The sequence below is a fragment of the Mesocricetus auratus genome, unplaced genomic scaffold, assembly GCF_017639785.1.
Source record: "Mesocricetus auratus isolate SY011 unplaced genomic scaffold, BCM_Maur_2.0 Super-Scaffold_100010, whole genome shotgun sequence".
Lineage (NCBI taxonomy): Eukaryota > Metazoa > Chordata > Mammalia > Rodentia > Cricetidae > Mesocricetus > Mesocricetus auratus.
The window spans coordinates 62,065,067-62,083,383 of NW_024429194.1; the positions used below are offsets into that span (position 1 = coordinate 62,065,067).

The 18,317-nt window shown below is 40.9% G+C and overlaps 1 long non-coding RNA gene across 1 annotated transcript in view; it reads right to left on the reverse strand.

The window, feature by feature from the left end:
• Nucleotides 1–3,850: 3,850 nt before the first annotated feature.
• Nucleotides 3,851–18,317, reverse strand: part of LOC121142846 — a 197,320-nt gene continuing 182,853 nt past the window's right edge. The window contains exon 7 of the long non-coding RNA XR_005879955.1: nt 3,851–4,426. This is a non-coding gene — a long non-coding RNA (uncharacterized LOC121142846). The remainder of the gene's footprint in view (nt 4,427–18,317) is intronic.

Sequence of the window (18,317 nt, forward strand, 5' to 3'; positions counted from 1 at the left end):
CTAATTTAAGCTTAAAACTAAAAAAGAAATAAAAAAGAGTGCTTGTGAGGATACTCCAAGAAAATGTGTGCCACGTGTGGCTTGTCCTTGTGATTGGATACATTTTGAACTTATGAGAACTTTACTCAGGTGACCCTTCTTAACACTTAGAATATAAATCATCTGAGACTCTGACTAAAGAGACTTTAGTTCCATTTATTATCTCATTTATCAATTCCATTCTTCCAGGTTCCCCTGCCTCTAGAGCAGTGACAATTATTTTTTTATTTATAAATGTAACAGATTAAAATATAATTATATTTCCTTATTTTCTCTTTCTCCTCCCAATGCCTCCCATGTTCCGTCTCTCACTCTCATAACCTATTTTTAATGTTACTGTTTTACACACGTGTGCGCAGACACACACACACACACACACACACACACTCACTGCTGAACCCATTTAGTGTTCCTTTATGTATGACTTCTAAGCTGATCATTTTGTGTTGGATAAGCAATGAAATGGCTCATCCCTGGGGAAGACTAAGTCTTTGCTCTCATTTCTTAGTTGCCTATAGTTTTTTGCCTAGGGGGTCAGGCCCCTTGAGACTTCCTCTTACGTGCTAACATGTCTATTAGTGTTGCCTTGTTTAGGTCTTTCTGAGGCAACAAATTTCCTGGTCCTCTGGCTCTTAACAATCTTTCTAGCCCCTCTGCCTGAGATGTGCCCTGCCCTAAGGTACAGGACCTTTGTTGTAGATGTTTCCATTGGGTTGAATACTCCACCATCACTTGTTACTTGCATTTTATGGTTTTCTGTAATGGTATCTTTGAAGAAGGGTGACAACTACACTTATGTATGGATAATAAGGTAAATATTTAAAATGCTGGTAGGGATTTTGGTGATTTAGTAAAGTGAAACAGTAGATTCTCTTCTAAGATACATGACTACACTGCCCTTAATAGTCCTAGGCTTCCAGTACAAGGCATGATTCCCCTTTTGTTAAGTGGACCTTAAGTTAAATTAAAGTTATTGGTTATTATTAAGACACGCGTGTCACTATTGCACCCTTTGGGATATCTTGTTGAGCTGTCCATTATTGTGGTGCCTGGGCATCACAGATGGTTACTTCCCTCACTTGTCAATCTGTATAGCACCTTCTGATAATATGAAAGCTGGTTCATGGGAAGGAGTCTTTCAGGTCAGATCCAGCTCAAATTGTCTGAATCTTATGTCCAAAGTACATGATTCCTGCAGAAGGAGGAAGTAACCTTTAACCTCTGAGCAATGGCAATGGTCTATATTGTGGGGGGGGGTCTCTTGGACTCCCTGATACTGAGAATTTTGTTAGGTGGTCCATGATTCTTGGGAGGAATATAGTCAGCCAATATGTTCTATTAAGACTTATGGATCTTGGATTGCAAGATTATAGTTACTAGGTCCCAGCACCACTTCACTCAAGACTAGAGTAATTTCTCTTCACCACAATGGCTCCCTCTGTATATGATTTTAAAGATATAAATATATGTACATATATGTTTATATAAACATTATATAGTATATAGTACACAATTTATAACACACATGCATATACTTTTGAGTACATGTATAATATATTTGTCTATATATAGGAACAAAGGGAAATTTATCTAACATTTGCTTTTGGGAATTATTGATAGTGATTGATAGTATGAAATACTATACATGCAAGGGAAAATAGCTACATATGTGTCACTTATGCATAAAATATTTAAGAAATATTTACCAACAGTAATGGAAAATATCTAAGGTCATTGGTATGTCTTATGAATTTTACATTTTATATATGCTTTGATTTGATTTTCTTCCAATAAAATGCACAAATAATAAAGTGATGGGAAAGTCAGTGGTGCAGACTTTTGGGATCCAGGCTTGGTGATACACTCCTGTAGTTCTAGCACTTAGAAGGCTGATGCAAGATCACTTATTCCAGGACAGCCTGCAGTACAAGGCATCATGTTTCAAAACAATAGCAAAAACAATACAAAATGAACAAAAGAAAACAAAATATATTAAGGTTTTAGTATACATTTAATTCTCTTCTTAATATATGCACATAATTGTATATAAGTATGTATATTATAAACAGATATACATATAGATGTAGTAGTAAAGAGAAAGATACCATTTTGCATAACATTAATTTTTCACATAAAATACATAAAGGTTTCACATATGCCATATTTACTAGTTAATTTTCTGATTACTATATCTAAATAGCTGAGAAGAATGAATTTAAAGAGGAAAGACATTTTGGTTCACAATTCAGAGAATATTCTGTCACAAAGGGGAAGGAATGGTAATGGGCGAGGCAGTAGAAGGCTGCTCCTTTAGGTAAGCCCTCACCGGAACTCCTGTAAGCAATGTCAACCAAGTTGAACTTTGGTGGTATCATACCTTTGGCCTGCTGTTGCTTTTCTACCAGGTATAAATAGATATTTGTTCATATTTCTGTTGTATACAACATTTGGCAAAATGGATTTCCTGATGCGGAAGAATCAAAGATTATATCAATCTGAATAAAATATGCGCTGATTGAACACATTAGTAATAATCTTAAAGTATCCAAAATTCACTGCTGTCTCATTAAGGAAAAGAAACTAAAAGCATATCCTCTTGGAATTATTTTACCAGGAGCAAGTGTGGGGCCCAGGACAACTTAGCTACACTGCTGCCATGACAGGCTTAATAGAAAGCAGTCAGAGTGTAGGCCTAAGTTTCAGTTTATTGCAAGGCAACACCCAGTGTTTCAAGAAAAACCACAAACTGACAGCACCCAGGAATGGACCAATTAACATTCAAGGGGAAAGTGCTTAATGTTCCAAAGGAAATATGAAATGTTACAACCATTATAGGTATCACCATATATCCCTGAGCCCAGCATGTACCTATCCCTTTCACCAAGACATCCCTAGACAAATATCAGCTAATCAGGGGTCCTGAAGCCTGGAAAGCCCCCCACTCTTAGTAGTCAGGCATCTAAACTGACAACCCCTAGTGGTATTCTGGCAGGATGCATCCTCAGCTGCAGCCACTAAGAGAACTACCTGTGTAGTTCAAAAGCAGTCTGCCCACCTCCGATCTTTCTCTCTCTCTCTCTCTCTCTCTCTCTCTCTCTCTCTCTCTCTCTCTCTCTCTCTCTCTCTCTCTCTCTGTCTCTCTCTCTCCTTCTCTGCTTCTCTCTCTTCTCTTCTGCCTCTGTCTTCTCTGCCACTCCTGTCCCTAGAGACTGGTCTCCCCTCTCCTCCCTCCCCTTTTCCATTCACTTTCGCCCAATAAAAAACCCCTTCCATCCAAGCTCTATTGCATGGTGTCTTTTTCTCAAGTACCGATATTTGAATTACAACATTGCACTCAATCCAACCTATGCTATGATAAAAACTCTACCCCAACGGGCTCAGGGCTCTCTGCTCTCACCACTGTTTAGGACAGATGGAGGGCCCAAACTCAAACTTGAATAAGAGCTGTTTAGGACAGATGGAGGGCCCAAACTCAAACTTGAATAAGGGCTGTTTAGGACAGATGGAGGGCCCAAACTCAAACTTGAATAAGGGCTGTTTAGGACAGATGGAGGGCCCAAACTCAAACTTGAATAAGGGCTGTTTGGCTTTGCACATGGATTAGGGTCTCCAAGATGCAGACATAACACAAGCACAGATTTGAATTTTCTAATTCACTTTCTCTGTGTCTTATGTTCTCTCTTCCCGGTAATCTGTAGTATGAGTCTGAATCTTTGTTTACCTGAATTCTGTCTTGTGAATCTCTCTCTCTCTCTCTCTCTCTCTCTCTCTCTCTCTCTCTCTCTCTCTCTCTCTCTCTCTCTGTGTGTGTGTGTGTGTGTGTGTGTGTGTGTGTGTATTTGTGTGTGTGATGGACTACATGGCGACCATTGCTGCTTGACAAAGTTCTAGCATTTTGACATTGCAGACCACTCTTCTCCAGCACCTTTTTAATTTCATTTTTAATGATTCACAATATCAATGCCTTTCACTTTGGGAAATTTCATATGGGCTTTGGTGAGGGATAAAAATATGTTCAATAGTAGACTCTCTAAACAAAATAATTCTTTGGAAAAAAAATCCCTTCCACCATGAAGCCAGAAATTCCATTGTGCCCTCCTAATTATATCAAGAACAGGAAAGTTAGAGATTTACTAGATGCACCATACTGCCAGATCGCCACAGGATGGAGCCAGGTTGGTATTTGTCTGGATGAAAACATTCTTCCATCTTAGGTATGGCAGGTTAGGAAAATGAGGACATCAAGTTCTTGAGACTTCTTCCTGCTGACCCAGGGGGCATCGACCATCTTTGGGGACTTGAGAAAGCTGGGGTGCTGGCCATGACTTGGGATAGCTGGTTGTTTCACTGCTGTCCAGCCTATGGAACTGTCTGGCGATTCTTGAACCTGGCAAGATATTGACAGAGCAGAGTACAAAGTTAAGTTTAGGGGAAAAATTGAGTTTTCTCTTCTTAGGTCCTGGTTATTGGCAAGGACCAAGGGAGAGTGTCAGGACCAAGGAAAAGTAGAGGTGTAGATGTCAATTGACAGTGCCTATCTGGAGTGCATCTGACGTGTTCCACGTGAATCCAAGACCTCCCTGGAACTTACAAGAATTCTTTGAGTTTATAAAAAGATAAGTTTTAAAGACATTAGCATTTTTACTATTTATAATTTGTATTGAAATTTACATTGTAGAAATAGCAGTATAATCTTGACAGAAATGATTTTGACTGAAAGAATTAACACCCTTTCTTCCATCTGGAAAACCATGACAGATGTTTTTAGCACAATGAAAAAAAGTACCTTTTAAGTCTATAGTTAGAAAACAACCAAAGGGAATTTTAGCTCTTGAGCTTGTGGCTGTTATGATAGTGGTAGTACCTTGTCAGAGTTAGATTAATATCTTATCTGAATTTTATTGATTAATGTTAACACTATGAACAGTAGCAGAATGAGAGAGAAAATCTGACAACTTGAATTTGCACACCTTAAAACAACTTCTTAGACCTTAAAACATTCATAGGTCCTCACATGCTAAGCTTTCCTATCTTAAAACACCTTCTATTTAAACAAAGGAATGGTAAAAATTATGCTGAAATCTGTTTTGTGAGTTTATCCCTTTTCTGGGTCTGTTACTGAGAAGACAGCTGTCGCTCTTAAGTTGACAAACCTACCAGTCATCAAACTGCATCAGAGTTCTTGAGAAGGAAAAAATTCTACTTGAATTAATGATTTAAAATGACAGAGACTTCCTTGCTGGCTGCCTGGACAGTCACTCCCCATGGTCCTCCATGGTCACTGAGGGCAGAAGTTTCAGGACAGCATTTATCTTCTGCTGTTAGGTCTAGGCCTGTTGGGCTTCAGAAAATGCTGAGGATTGGTAGCTTGTAGGAAGACCAGCATACCTTTGCCTAGGAAACTTGAGGCAATAGATTCCCCAGTGTCTTCTTGTCCATGGTCTGGAGTGGTCTTTGAAGCAGTTGAGGTGAAAGGTAGGTTTTCTCAGTGGCTAGCACTGACACTTACAAAGCAAGTTTCAGGTGAAGGTTCTTCTGTGCCCATTTATCTTCTTTGGAGGAAATAGGGGTGCTGCCAGGAGCTGGTATGTCTCTCTATTATGAAAAACCTTTCAATAAAACATTTTAAATACTGTATTCTGCAGATCTCTGAGCATTTGAGGACTGTTTTTCTATTGGATATATCTGAAAACATATAGGGGACTAGGAAAGGTTTATCCCTGTAATTAATTGCATCACTTCCCAGCATGAGCATAATTAAAGAGCTTAATCATTTATAAAAATGACTGCTGTATTCCTCAACAGTCTATAATAGGTTAGCAGCTTCCATAAGACTAGGACTTTACATCAGTGTCAGGTTTTACGAACAGTTGAATTTGAAATTGGCATATATATATATATATATATAGAGAGAGAGAGAGAGAGAGAGAGAGAGTTAGATCTAATTTTAACAGCAAAAGTAATTACATACACATACACACAGTTAAATTTGAAAGTTACATACACACACACACACAGAGTTAGAGCTAGCTAACATATAGAGTTAAATCCAAATAACATAAGTGTATACATACATACATACATATATATCTTAAACAGGGGTTGAGTAAACTAAAAGAAAGGGAAAACGGGTGGGTGTTGAGCAAGATGAAGGTCGGCATCACCAGTGAACGAGAAAGCAGAGTTACTGTAAGTGGGGGTGGGGGCGGGTCTCTGCATGAAGTGGTTGCCTTTGGTGGGCCCAGCCAACGTATGCGTCACTAAGCAAACATGACACTCAAGAGCCAATGTAAGAAGAAGATAGAGACAAAGAAGTAAAAGGCAAAAAGAAGGCATGAACTCTGCCTGGTGGGCACCTCTAAAGGATGAACATGTCCCAGGCTTTGGAGGCAGAGGCTGAGCTAAGCACCCCGCATGTCATAGGGTGGAACCACACCCTGAGATTTCATGGGCCTCATTATCTCATGGAACGAGGGAAGTCAGGGACAGTGCAGCACCTCTGAGCTGCAGCGGACCCTAGACATGTGGAGGGGGAGGTGCAGAGTCAGAGCACTAACTACATGCCTCTTCCAGACTCACCATCTGCCTGAGGCTAACACAGGGAGAAAGAACAGAATGGGGGCTTGGAGTGAAGATAAAAATAGGGTGTCTCCTTCCATTCACCCGTCTGCTGACAGAAAGTAGAAAGTTCCCATAATACTTTGCAGCCAATTTTGTTGTTATCTACGGGGGTATTTGGGTCATTTTTTAGTACAGAGGCAAGTGAATAAAAGACATCCCAGAGGAGTGGATCAATGATACTGGCTCAAGCTTCTTAGTTACTCATCAGAAAGAAAAAAATATGGGGGGCCAAGGGCACTAGGCCGAAGGATGTGGAGTCCAAGACAGAAGGCATACAGGTCAAAGGACTATAGCGGGAAACACCCACAGGTCTGAGCAATGATGGTGCCACTTGATGAGGGCAGCGCGGAGGGCACTAGGTCTAAAAGCCTCCCTCGTGGGAAACTGCCAGAGGTGATTGTCAGTGAAAGGGACCAGTCATAGCCTTAAAAATGATGACTGGGGAAGGGGAGCTATCATAGCCTGTGTTGTACCAGGGGCCCAGTAGACAAGTAGTTGGAAAGGGGGTTGTAATTCAGGGTCCCCGAAAGCCTCAGGCCGCCCACCTACATGCAGGAGAAGCCAGGTCGAGTCATGAGGCACCAAGGTTATCTATGATATGTGGCGTGAGAGGGACCTTGGCAGATCTCATGGTGGGTGAGGGACAAACCACCAGACAGAGTTTAGGTAGGAAGCTCATCGGGGGAAGGGAAGGGAGTAAAGGAACAAAAAGACCAATGCCAGAGGGATCACCACTACACATCTCTAAAAATATTACAGACCCACAGCAATAAAACCAATGTGATAATGTCACAATAACAGATATGCATACCATTAGAACAACCAAACATGATCACATGTTACTTCAGCCATTTAATACTTGACAAAGGTGACAAAAAGCCATGCTAGAGAAAAGAAAGTATCTTCAACAACTGACACTACGAAAAGTGGATGTCTACGTGTAGAATAATGAAATTAGACCCAAAACCTCACTTTGCACAAAAGCTAACTCCAAATAGATCATAAATGTGAACACTAAAACTGCTAGAGGAAAACATAGGCAGTGCCCTGTGTGATAGAGGTGCAGGAAAGAATTTCCTGAATAGAAATCCATTGACCCAAGACTTAAGGCCAACAATTTGTAAGTGGGACTTGATGAAATTAAAAAGCTTCTGCACACTTAAAGAAATAATAAATAAAATGAAGAGGAGGCCCTCAGAATGGGAGTCTTTGATAGCTATACCTGTCAGAGGAATAAAACTTAGAATATATAAAGAACTAAAAAGGATATTAGAAAATAAAGACCCATTCAAAACAGTGTCCTTACATCTTAAAAAAAATCTCAAAAGCTGTGTATCATCACTAGGAATTAGGAAAATGCAAATTAAAACAACTTTGTAATTTCATCTTATCCCAGGAAGAATGGTAAAGATTAAAAAGAAAAACAACAACCAATATCAAATGCTGGAGAGGACATGGGGAAAGGGGCGCCTTCATTCACTGTCAATATGAATGCAAAGCAAAAGATACAAGGCAAACGAGCTATCTGAAAGAATATTCCTGTAATGGTGCCATGAGTGTGGAACGAAATATGTAGAACGGCTTCTGTAAAATGTGTCCACAGAACAAAATCTCGAAAGCAATTAACGGGCTTATTTAGCCAACAGAAAGATACAGTACAATTCACCCCAGCAGGCCATCATTGCTTGTACACTTCTGAAAAGTGGTCAAAACTTTAAAAAACCTACTTCATATAATAGGGTTTTTAGACACATTTAAGAAACTAAATTCAGTTGCACTTGGCCTCAACTTGTCCATTGAGAATGGATTAACTAAATGGAATGGACACGAAGGACTCTTGCTGAGTTTTGACTGTATTTTATAAATAGGAAACTACTGCATAACATTGCTAGCTCCTAAACTGCAATATTCACATTCCTGTAAGCTATGAACACTTAAAAACAAACCACTTAGTCCCTAGAGAGATGACTCTGATTAATGGCACTGACTGCTTTCAGTGGATTCATGTTTGTTTCCCAAAACCTCTGTCAGTACTCCAATGTGAAGGAATTCAAAACCCTCTTCTCACCTCCAGGGGCACCAGGCACACATGTGATATACATATATCCATGCAAACAAACACTCACACACATGAAATAATTTTTAAGAACTATAACCATCTAAGGATTCAAATCAATTTCAAATAATCTAAATTTTAGATATATTTTCTCTTTTTATTTTTATTAAAATAAATTATGTCTTAGAAACATGCTTCATATGTCAATCCCAGCTCCTTCTCCCACCCTTCCTCCCTTGTCCCTCCCCCAGCCCCCCACCCAATCCCCACATCATTCCCCAGGGAGGGTGAGGCCCTCCTTTGTGGGATCTCCATAGTCTGTTATTTCGTCCAGGGCAGGGCCTAGGCCCTTCCCCATGTGTTCAGGCTGAGAGAGCATCCCTCCATGGGGAATGGACTCCTAGAGTTCATCCATACGCCATGGTAAACACTGATCTATTACCCAAGGCCCCAGAGATTTCTGAGGCCTCCTCACTGATGCTACATTCATGGAGTCTGGATCAGTCCCCTGTTGGCCTCTCAGCCATCAATATGGGGTTCAAGAGCTCCCCCTTGTCCAGTCAGCTGTCTTTGTGGGTTTCACCAGCACGGTCTTGACCCCTTTGCTCATCACTCCTCCCTCTCTGTCACTGGGTTCCAGGAGTTCAGTTCAATGTTTAACTGTGGGTAATTTTAGATATATTTTATAGCCTATAATTTTTTATTTGCCAGACCACTAATAGAAAGTTTTGTGAGTATAAATTAATTTTTGTATTTATTAACTTTGTTTTTGACAATCCCATACATGTACATAACATATTCTGATTATTCTCACCAGACCCTCCCTTAGCTCCACCAGCTGTATTCTCTCCTCAAGTCTCTTTCCCACATTCATGTCTCTTTGGCCTCTTTTGTGACCCATGGATTTGGACAAGGGTTGTCTGAGTATTTACAGGTTTAGAACTATCTTTTGGAGGCTATCAGTCTCCCCATCAGGTACACACTAAAGACATTGACTGCCATCTCCACCACCAGAATCCATCAGTAGCCAATAGAACAGTAGGGAAGGGAAGTGTTCCATCAGTCCAAACTCCAATCCATGATTCACTATTAACAGTGTTAGTCTTATATAGGCCCAGTCTTGTATAGCCACAGTTGCTATGAGATCATGTTATCGATGGTTCTATCATTCACTGAAGATAGCATTTTGCATCCCTTTCTCTATCTTAAAGATGTTGCATTCCATTCCCTTCTTCAAATATACTCTGAGCCTCAGAAGGGCTGGGAAAGATGTTCTCTTCATGGCTAAGCCCTCAAACATTGCTTATTCTCAGCACCTAAATCACCCACAACAGTGCATTTGACATCATTCATAAAGAGAAGCTTCTCCCATTAAGTGTGAGTGTAGCATTTGTTTGGGGGTATAAACATAATTATTTAGAAGACAGTTGAGACACCATGATGATTTAGCTAAACAATAGTAGTTAATTCTGGATGATAACAACCTCCCCAGCCAAGTGTTTTTGATCAAGTTCACATTACCAAGGGTGTATTCCTTCCTGTGAAGTGGGCCTCAAATACAGCACAAGAGTGATTGTATACCTTCAAAAGATACATGGCACTGCCACACCATTGAACAAATCTTGCCTAGCAGACTGGCATTACACTTTATACAATAAACATCTGAGAACCATCACTGATCCCTTTCTTCTCCAATTAGACTGTGTAGCATTTTCTGACACAATGAGAAAGGAAGCATCAGGTTAATTCCAGCTTAATTCTCCTGTATCTTTCAACCAAGATGTGTGGTGTCTTCAGCAATAAGGTCTTATCAGCAGTTCTGATGGAAATGACAAGAGCTTGTGCTGTCTGGAGTCTCTCTGTTGAACATCTTATAAAGCAGTGTCCCACACCTGCCACTGAGACTTCTAGGAGCCACATTATCTAGCCACACAGGATATCTTTATTAAACTTGTTTTTTAATATGCTGTTCTAGTCATAACAGATATGAAATACAATCATCCCAGATGTACATCAACAGAAAAATAGGTAATGAAAATGTGGTACATATGTACACGTGGAACTGTAAACATGTATTGAGTGAAGTATCCCAGACACAGGAAAACATATACTGCATGTTGTCTTTCAAGTGCAGATCCTAGACTCATCTCTTCAATATGAGTATTGAACTCAGAGTACCTGTAGAAACAAGAAAATCATGAAGGGCCATGGGGGTAGGAAATGCCTTGAGGGAGAGGGGATAGTAGAGCGTAGATTATAGGAGAGAAGGGGAAATTTGGTATAAAAGGGATGAAGGAGATGAGAAGATGGTGAGAGCAGACTAACAATAATGAAGGACATACGAAAAGCCCTGTGTTAATGTACTACAATGTTAAGACAATTAATAATTATAAAGTGAAACTTTTAATTGAAGATTGTATTTAAGAAAACAGGGGTCTATCACTGCAGCTTCCATCCCAGTGGCGAGAGCCAATGCACCCCACCATCCTAGTCTCCTGTTCCACCCACAGGACTAGGTAAACCAGGGCCCATTCCCAGGCTGCCTGCCTGTGCTTGGGGTCTACCAATGTGGCTCCCATCCCAGCAGTGGGAGCCAACGCACCCCAGCATCCTAGTGTCCTGCTCCACCCTTGAGACTAAATCAACCATGGCCTGTATCCAGGCTGCCCTCCTGTGCCTGGTGTCTACCCCTGGACTTCCATCCATCCCGGTGGGATACAAAACTCCCCATCATCCTAGTCCATTTCACCAACCATGAGACCAGGCAGAGGAGAATTGGACTTGCCTACACCCACCTGAAGGGAACACTGATCCCATAACCACCATGAGAGGAAGATACTCCTTCTGCACCCACTGGAAGAAGGGATGGGAAGGAAACAATATAAAAACACATACAGCAACAGAAAAACCAAAATGACACTGCCAGAGTCTACAGACCCTACAACAAAAAGACCTGAACATCCCACTGCAAATTAAGCAGGAGAGAATGACACAAAATACAACTTCATGAAAATGATAGAGGCCCTCAATGATAAATGATATGAGATAATCCCTTAAAGTGATGGAAGAAAAATCAATCCAAAAAATGCAAGAAATGGAGGAAAAGACAAACGAAAATTTCAAAAAACAATCCAAACAGTACAAGGCTTGAAAACTGAAATAGAGACAATAAAAAAAAACCCACAGTCTGAAGAAAGGCTGGAAATAAAAAAGCTGGACAAATGGTCAGGTACTCCAGATGCAAGTATAACCAACAGAATACAGGAGATGGAATAGAGAATCTCAGGTGTTGAAGGTACACTAGGAGAAATAGATTCATCAACCAAAGAAAATTTTAAGTCCAATAAATCCCTAGCACAAAATTTCCAGGAAATATGGAACACCGTAAAAAGACCAAACTTAAGAATAAAAGGTATACCTCAATCTTCCAGGGCCCGCTCCCGGCATCCAGAGTACCCGCCCACACAGGAAAGGCATCATTCCTTCCAGACCCCACCCTCCAGCATCCCCAGGTTCAGGTGAGCTTGGGTTCCCCTGGGACCACCCCCCTTCCGCCATCACCCACTCCCACAATCTTCCAGGGGCTCACACCTGGTATCCAGAGGATCCACCACACAGGAAAGGCATTAGTCCTTTCAGACCCCACCCTATGGCATCCCCAACCTCAGGTGAGCTTGGGTCCCTCTGGGACTACTCCTCCACACATCACCCACTCCATCAATCTCCTGGGGCCAGCTCCTGGCATCCAGAGTACCCGCCCATACAGGAAAGGCATCAGTCTCCAGGTTCAGGTGAGCTTGGGTCCCCCTAGAGCCACCCCATCACCGCCCATCACCCACTCCCTCAATCTTCCAGGGGCTCGCACCTGGCATCCAGAGTACCCACCCACACAGGAAAGGCATCAGTCCTTTCAGACTCCACCCTACAGTGTCCCCAGCTTCAGCTTCAGGAAAGAAGGAGACCAGTGGAGACAGAAATACCCCACCTGCACCCACTGGAAGAAGAGATGGGAACAAGACAGAATAAGAACTCACTCAGCAATAGAAAGACCAACATGACTCCACAAGAATCTAGGAACACAATGCCAGCAAGACATGAAAAGCACAACATAGATGAAGCAGAAGAGACAGACCTTAAAAATTATTTTATGAAGATGAGACCCTCAAAGAAGAAACAAGGAAATCCCTTAAAGAAATAGAAGAAAAAACAAACAAAAAATACATGAAATGGAGGAAAAGATGAACCAAAAAATTCAAGAAATAAACAAATTTCTTAAAGAATCTAAAGAGTACCAAGATAAAACAACCAAACAAATAAAGGAAACAACTCAAAGAGCTGAAGGATTGAAAGCTGAAATAGAAACAATAAAGAAAACACAGAATATGGGGATGGTGGAAAAAGAAAAGCTGGGTAAATGATCAGGAACTACAGATGCAAGTATCGCCAATAGACTGTAAGAGATAGAAGAGAGAATCTCAGATGTTGAAGACTCATTAGAGGATATACAGTCATCAACCAAAGAAAACCTCAAAACCAACAAATCCATAACACAAAATATTCATGAAATATGAGACAATGTGAAGAAACCAAACCTGAGAATAATAGGTATAGAAGAAGACAAAGAAATACAGCTCAAAGGTACAGAAAACATATTCAACAAAATCATAGAAGAAAACTTCCCTAACCTAAAGAAGGATATATCTATGAAAATACAAGTCTCTTACAGAACACCAAATAGGCTGGACCAGAAAAAGAAGTCACCTTGCCATATAATAATCAAAACATCAAGCCTACAGAATAAAGAGAAAATATTAAGAGCAGCTAAAGAAAAAGGCCAAGTAACATATAGAGGCAGACCTATCCGAATTACACCCGACTTCTCAATGGAAACTATGAAAGCCAGAAGATCATGGACTCATACAAATGCTAAGGGAACAAGGATGCCAGCTCAGACTACTATATCCAGCAAAGCTTTCAATTACCATAGATGGAGAAAACAAAATATTCCATTACAAAGCCAGATTTAAACAATACGTTTCCATGAATCCAGCTCTACAGAAAGTGCTAGAAGGAAAACCTAGACCCAACGAAGAGAACTACACTCACAAAGACAAAGGCAATAGATAAACCCACTTTACCAAACACCCAAAGAAAAAGGGAGGAGAACCTACACACAATAACACCCCTACCAATAAATCAAGCACAAACAAGAATCATCAACCAATGGTCATATTATCCCTCAATGTCAACGGTCTCAACTTGCCTATAAAAAGACACAGACTAGCAGAATGGATGCAAAGACAGACCCAACCTTCTACTGCATACAAGAAACATATCTCAATGTCAAAGACAGAGGTTACCTCAGAGTAAAGGGTTGGGACCCAAGAAACAAACTGGTGCAGCAATCCTAATATCTAACAAATTAGACTTCAAATTAAAATCAATCAAAAGAGATGAAGAAGGACATTTCATATTCATCAAAGGAAAAAGTCCATCAAGATGAAGTTTTGAACATCTATGCACCAAATACAAAGGCAGCCACATTCATGAAAGAAACATTACTAAAGCTCAAATCGCACATAAAATCTCACACACTAGTAGTAGAAGACTTCAACACTCCACTCTCACTGTTAGACAGGACCTCCAGACAGACACTTAACAAAGAAATAAAAGAACTAAAAGAAGTTATTACCCAACTGGGTTTAACAGACATCTATAGAACATTCCACCCAAACACAAAAGGATATATCTTCTTGGCGCCACATGGAACCTTCTCTAAAATCGACCACATATTAGGAAACATAGATACAAAAATCCTCTGTATCTTATCAGAATTCGCAGACACATGGATGGCACTAGAAGAAACCATCCTGAGTGAGGTAACCCAGTCACAAAAGGGCAAACATGGTATGCACTCACTCATATATGGATTTTAGACATGGATCAAGAAAATTCCAGTCTGCACTTCCACTGACAGAGACTCTGGGAAACAGGAAAGAACCTAAGAGAGATATGCATGATACCCCAACAAGAGGAATGAGGCAAGATCTCCTGAACAGTTTGTGAACACAGCAAGAGTTGTGTTGAGAGGAGTGGGAGCTGGAAAGAAGAGAGGAGGAGAAGAGGAGCACAGAGTAGGTCATGAGGGAACAGGAAGGTTGAGTGGGGATTAGAATAGGGGGAGAACAGGATGAGAAATACTATAATAGAGAGAGTAATAGGAATGAAGAGAGATCTGGCACCAGTGAGACCTCTAGCGATCTAAGAGGATGACACCAACTGGCAAGCTACGCAATAGTGGAGAGACTACCTTAAATGCCTGTCCCTGATAATGAACTTGACATCTGCCTTATATGTCATCCTAGGACCTTCATCCAGTGACTGATGGCAGCAGAGGCAAACACCCACAATTAAACACTGAGCTGAACTCACGGAACCCAGTGACAGAGAGAGGGGATAGATGAGCAAATTGGCAAAGAATGGGCTGGCAAAACCAGCAGAGACAGCTGATCTGAACAAGGGGGAGCTCTTAGACCCAGACTGACAGCTGGGAGGCCAGCATGGGACTGATCCAGACCCCCTGAGTGTGAGAGTCAGTGAGGAGGCCTGGACAACCTATGGAGCCCTGGGCTGTCACGTCTGCTGCGCGGCCTGTGTCCGAGAACGTGCGGAGGGTGTCGGGTATTGAAAACACAGAGACTCGTTCAATGATATAAAGAAAACTTTAAACAGGCTCCAAAAAGGTTCAGGAGAACCTCCTAAGAAAAGCTCCCACCAGAGCTTTTAAACTAAAGTCGATCAAAAGAGATGAAGGAGGTTATTTGATACTCATCACAGGAGAAACCCACCAAGATGAAGTCTCAATTCTGAACATCTATGCCCCAAATACAAAGGCATCCACATTCATAAAAGAAACATTACTAAAACTCAAATATAAAACCTCACACACTTATAGTGAGAGACATCAACACCTCACTCTCATCATTAGACAGGACTACCAGACAGAAACTTAACAAGGAAACAAAGGAACTAATAGAAGTTATGACCCAATTGGGTCTAATAGACATCTATAGAACATGCATTCCAAACACAAAAGAATATAGTGTCTTCTCAGTGCCACATGGAACCTTCTCAAAAATCAACCACATACTTGACAATATAGCAAACCTCAATAGATACAAAAAATTGGAATAGCTCCATGTATCTTATGCTCTAAAGTTAGAATTCAACAACACAAATTGCAGAAACCCTGAAAACTCATGGAAATTGAATAATGGGAAATTGCACCATTCCTGGGTCAAAGAAGAAATAAAAAAGGAAATTAAAGTCTTCCTAGAATTCAATGAGAATGAAGACACAAAATGCCCAAACTTATGGGACATTTTGATAGCAGTGCTGAGAGGAAAGTTCATAGCACTAAGTGCCCACATGAAGAAACTGGAGAATACTCACACTAGAGAATTAACAACACAACTGAACAAAAGGAAGCAAACTCACCCCAGCAGAGCAAACACCAGGAAATGATCAAATTGAGGGCTGAACTCAATAAAGCAGAAACTAGGAAAACAATACAAAAAAATCAATGTAACAAAAAGTTGGTTCTTTGAGAAAATCAACAAGATAGACAAACCTTTATCCAAACTTACCAAACTGCAGAATGTGAACATGCAAATTAACAAAATCAGCAATGAAAGGGGATACATAACAACTGACAGTGAGGAAATCCAGAGAATCATCAGGTCGTATTTTGAAAACCTATACTCCTGCCCGACAGTGATGGCACATGCCTTTAATCTCTGCACTTGGGAGGCAGAGCAGGTGGATCTCTGTGAGTTGTAGACCAGCCTGGTCTACAAGAGCTAGTTCCAGGGCAGCCTCCAAAGCCACAGAGAAACCCTGTCTCAAGAAAAGCCAAAAGAAAAAAGAAAAAAACCTATACTCCACAAAATTCAAAAATTTAAAGGAAATGGACAATTTTCTGGGTAGATATCACTTACCAAAATTAAATCAAGAACAGATAAGCAATTTAAATAGTCCTATAACACCTAAAGAAATAGAAGCAGTCATCAAAAATCACCCAACCAAAAAAAGCCCAGGGCCAGATGGCCTCAGAGCAGAATTTTACCAGAAATTCAAAGAACAGCATATACCAATTCTTCTCAAAGTTTTCCACCCAATAGAAGCAGATGGGTCTTTGCTAAACTCTTTTTACAAGGCTTCAATAACCTTGATCCCCAAGCCACACAAAGACACAACTAAGAAAGAGAACTTCAGACCAATATCCCTAATGAACATTGACACAAAAATACTCAGTAAAATACTGGCAAAACAAATCCAAGAACACATCATTCACCACGATCAAGTAGGTTTCATCCCAGGGATGCAGGGATGGTTCCACATAGGAAAATCCATCAATGTGATCTGTTGCACCCTTCCCCCATGGGGGTCTGTTGACTGCTTGTTACTAGGGACTTTTAGCAAAACATTTCTCATCCCCTCCTCCCAGTAAGGCCTGCATGCAAGTTCCTGTTTATTGTCTAAATGCTAATTCCTGTTTTTGGTCCACCCTTTGCTGGAGGGCCCTGGGAAGGTAGGCTTCTGACCTTGGTGTTTTCCCACAATACCTGCCTTTGGTATATAAGGCTCCACTCTTATGATAATAAATGTCATTCTCCTTGTAAGAATGAGCCCGCTGTCTTTGTCTTTATTTTCATCCTTAGCCCTTAGCCTCAGATCATTGTGAAGTATGGTAACACTGTAGCTGGGAACACACTGGCAGCTCGATACAGATGGAGGTCCCACAGAGATTGGAAAAGAAGAAAAACTGAATGCTGGCTAGCCAATAAGGTAGGAGGGTGTATTTGGATAGGGGTACCAAGTTTAGGGTGCTGAGTTAGGCCCCAGATGGTGGGTCAGCCCCCATAGAGGGGTGATTTAAAAGGTTAGGCCCTAGAAGGTGGGTCAGCCCCCATAGAGGGGTGATTTAGAGTTAAGCTCCAGCCACAACTTGACCCATTGGTGTCAAAATTGTCACAGAATTCCTGAAAGCCCACCCCCACAGAAAGCCAGCCAGCATTCTTCTTAAGGTTAGGAGTGAGTATATTAGGTATGGGTGCTGCTAGTTCCTACCCTGTTTTGGAGGACCATTTGATACAATTGTTGCAATGCCAGGGCACAATTATCAGACATAAGACAGCTTCTTAAAACCTATACATAAAGTCAGCCCTTGGTTTTTGATCTCTGGTGATCTTAATTCCCTTGATTGGAACCAGGTTTGAGTGGACCTACAAAGAACTTTGCATAAAGAAGGGCCAAACGCCATACCAATTGTTGTCTTTTCTCTTTGGTGTCTTGTTAAGGGTGCACTTATTAGCAATAATATGGTAATGAAGGAGCAGGTCAGGAAAACTAAGGATACCTTCACAGAGGCTCAAGACCTAGAGTCTACTAGATTAATTCAAGCTTCCAATGTTTCCTCTTCTGAGTCCTCTCCCTTTTCAGGGGCTGAGATGGAGAAAGGCATCCTCAAATTTAAAAAAGTATTTAAAAAATGCTCCCTTGAGCCGTGTCCCCCTGCCTGTAGTCCTGAACATTTCAGTTC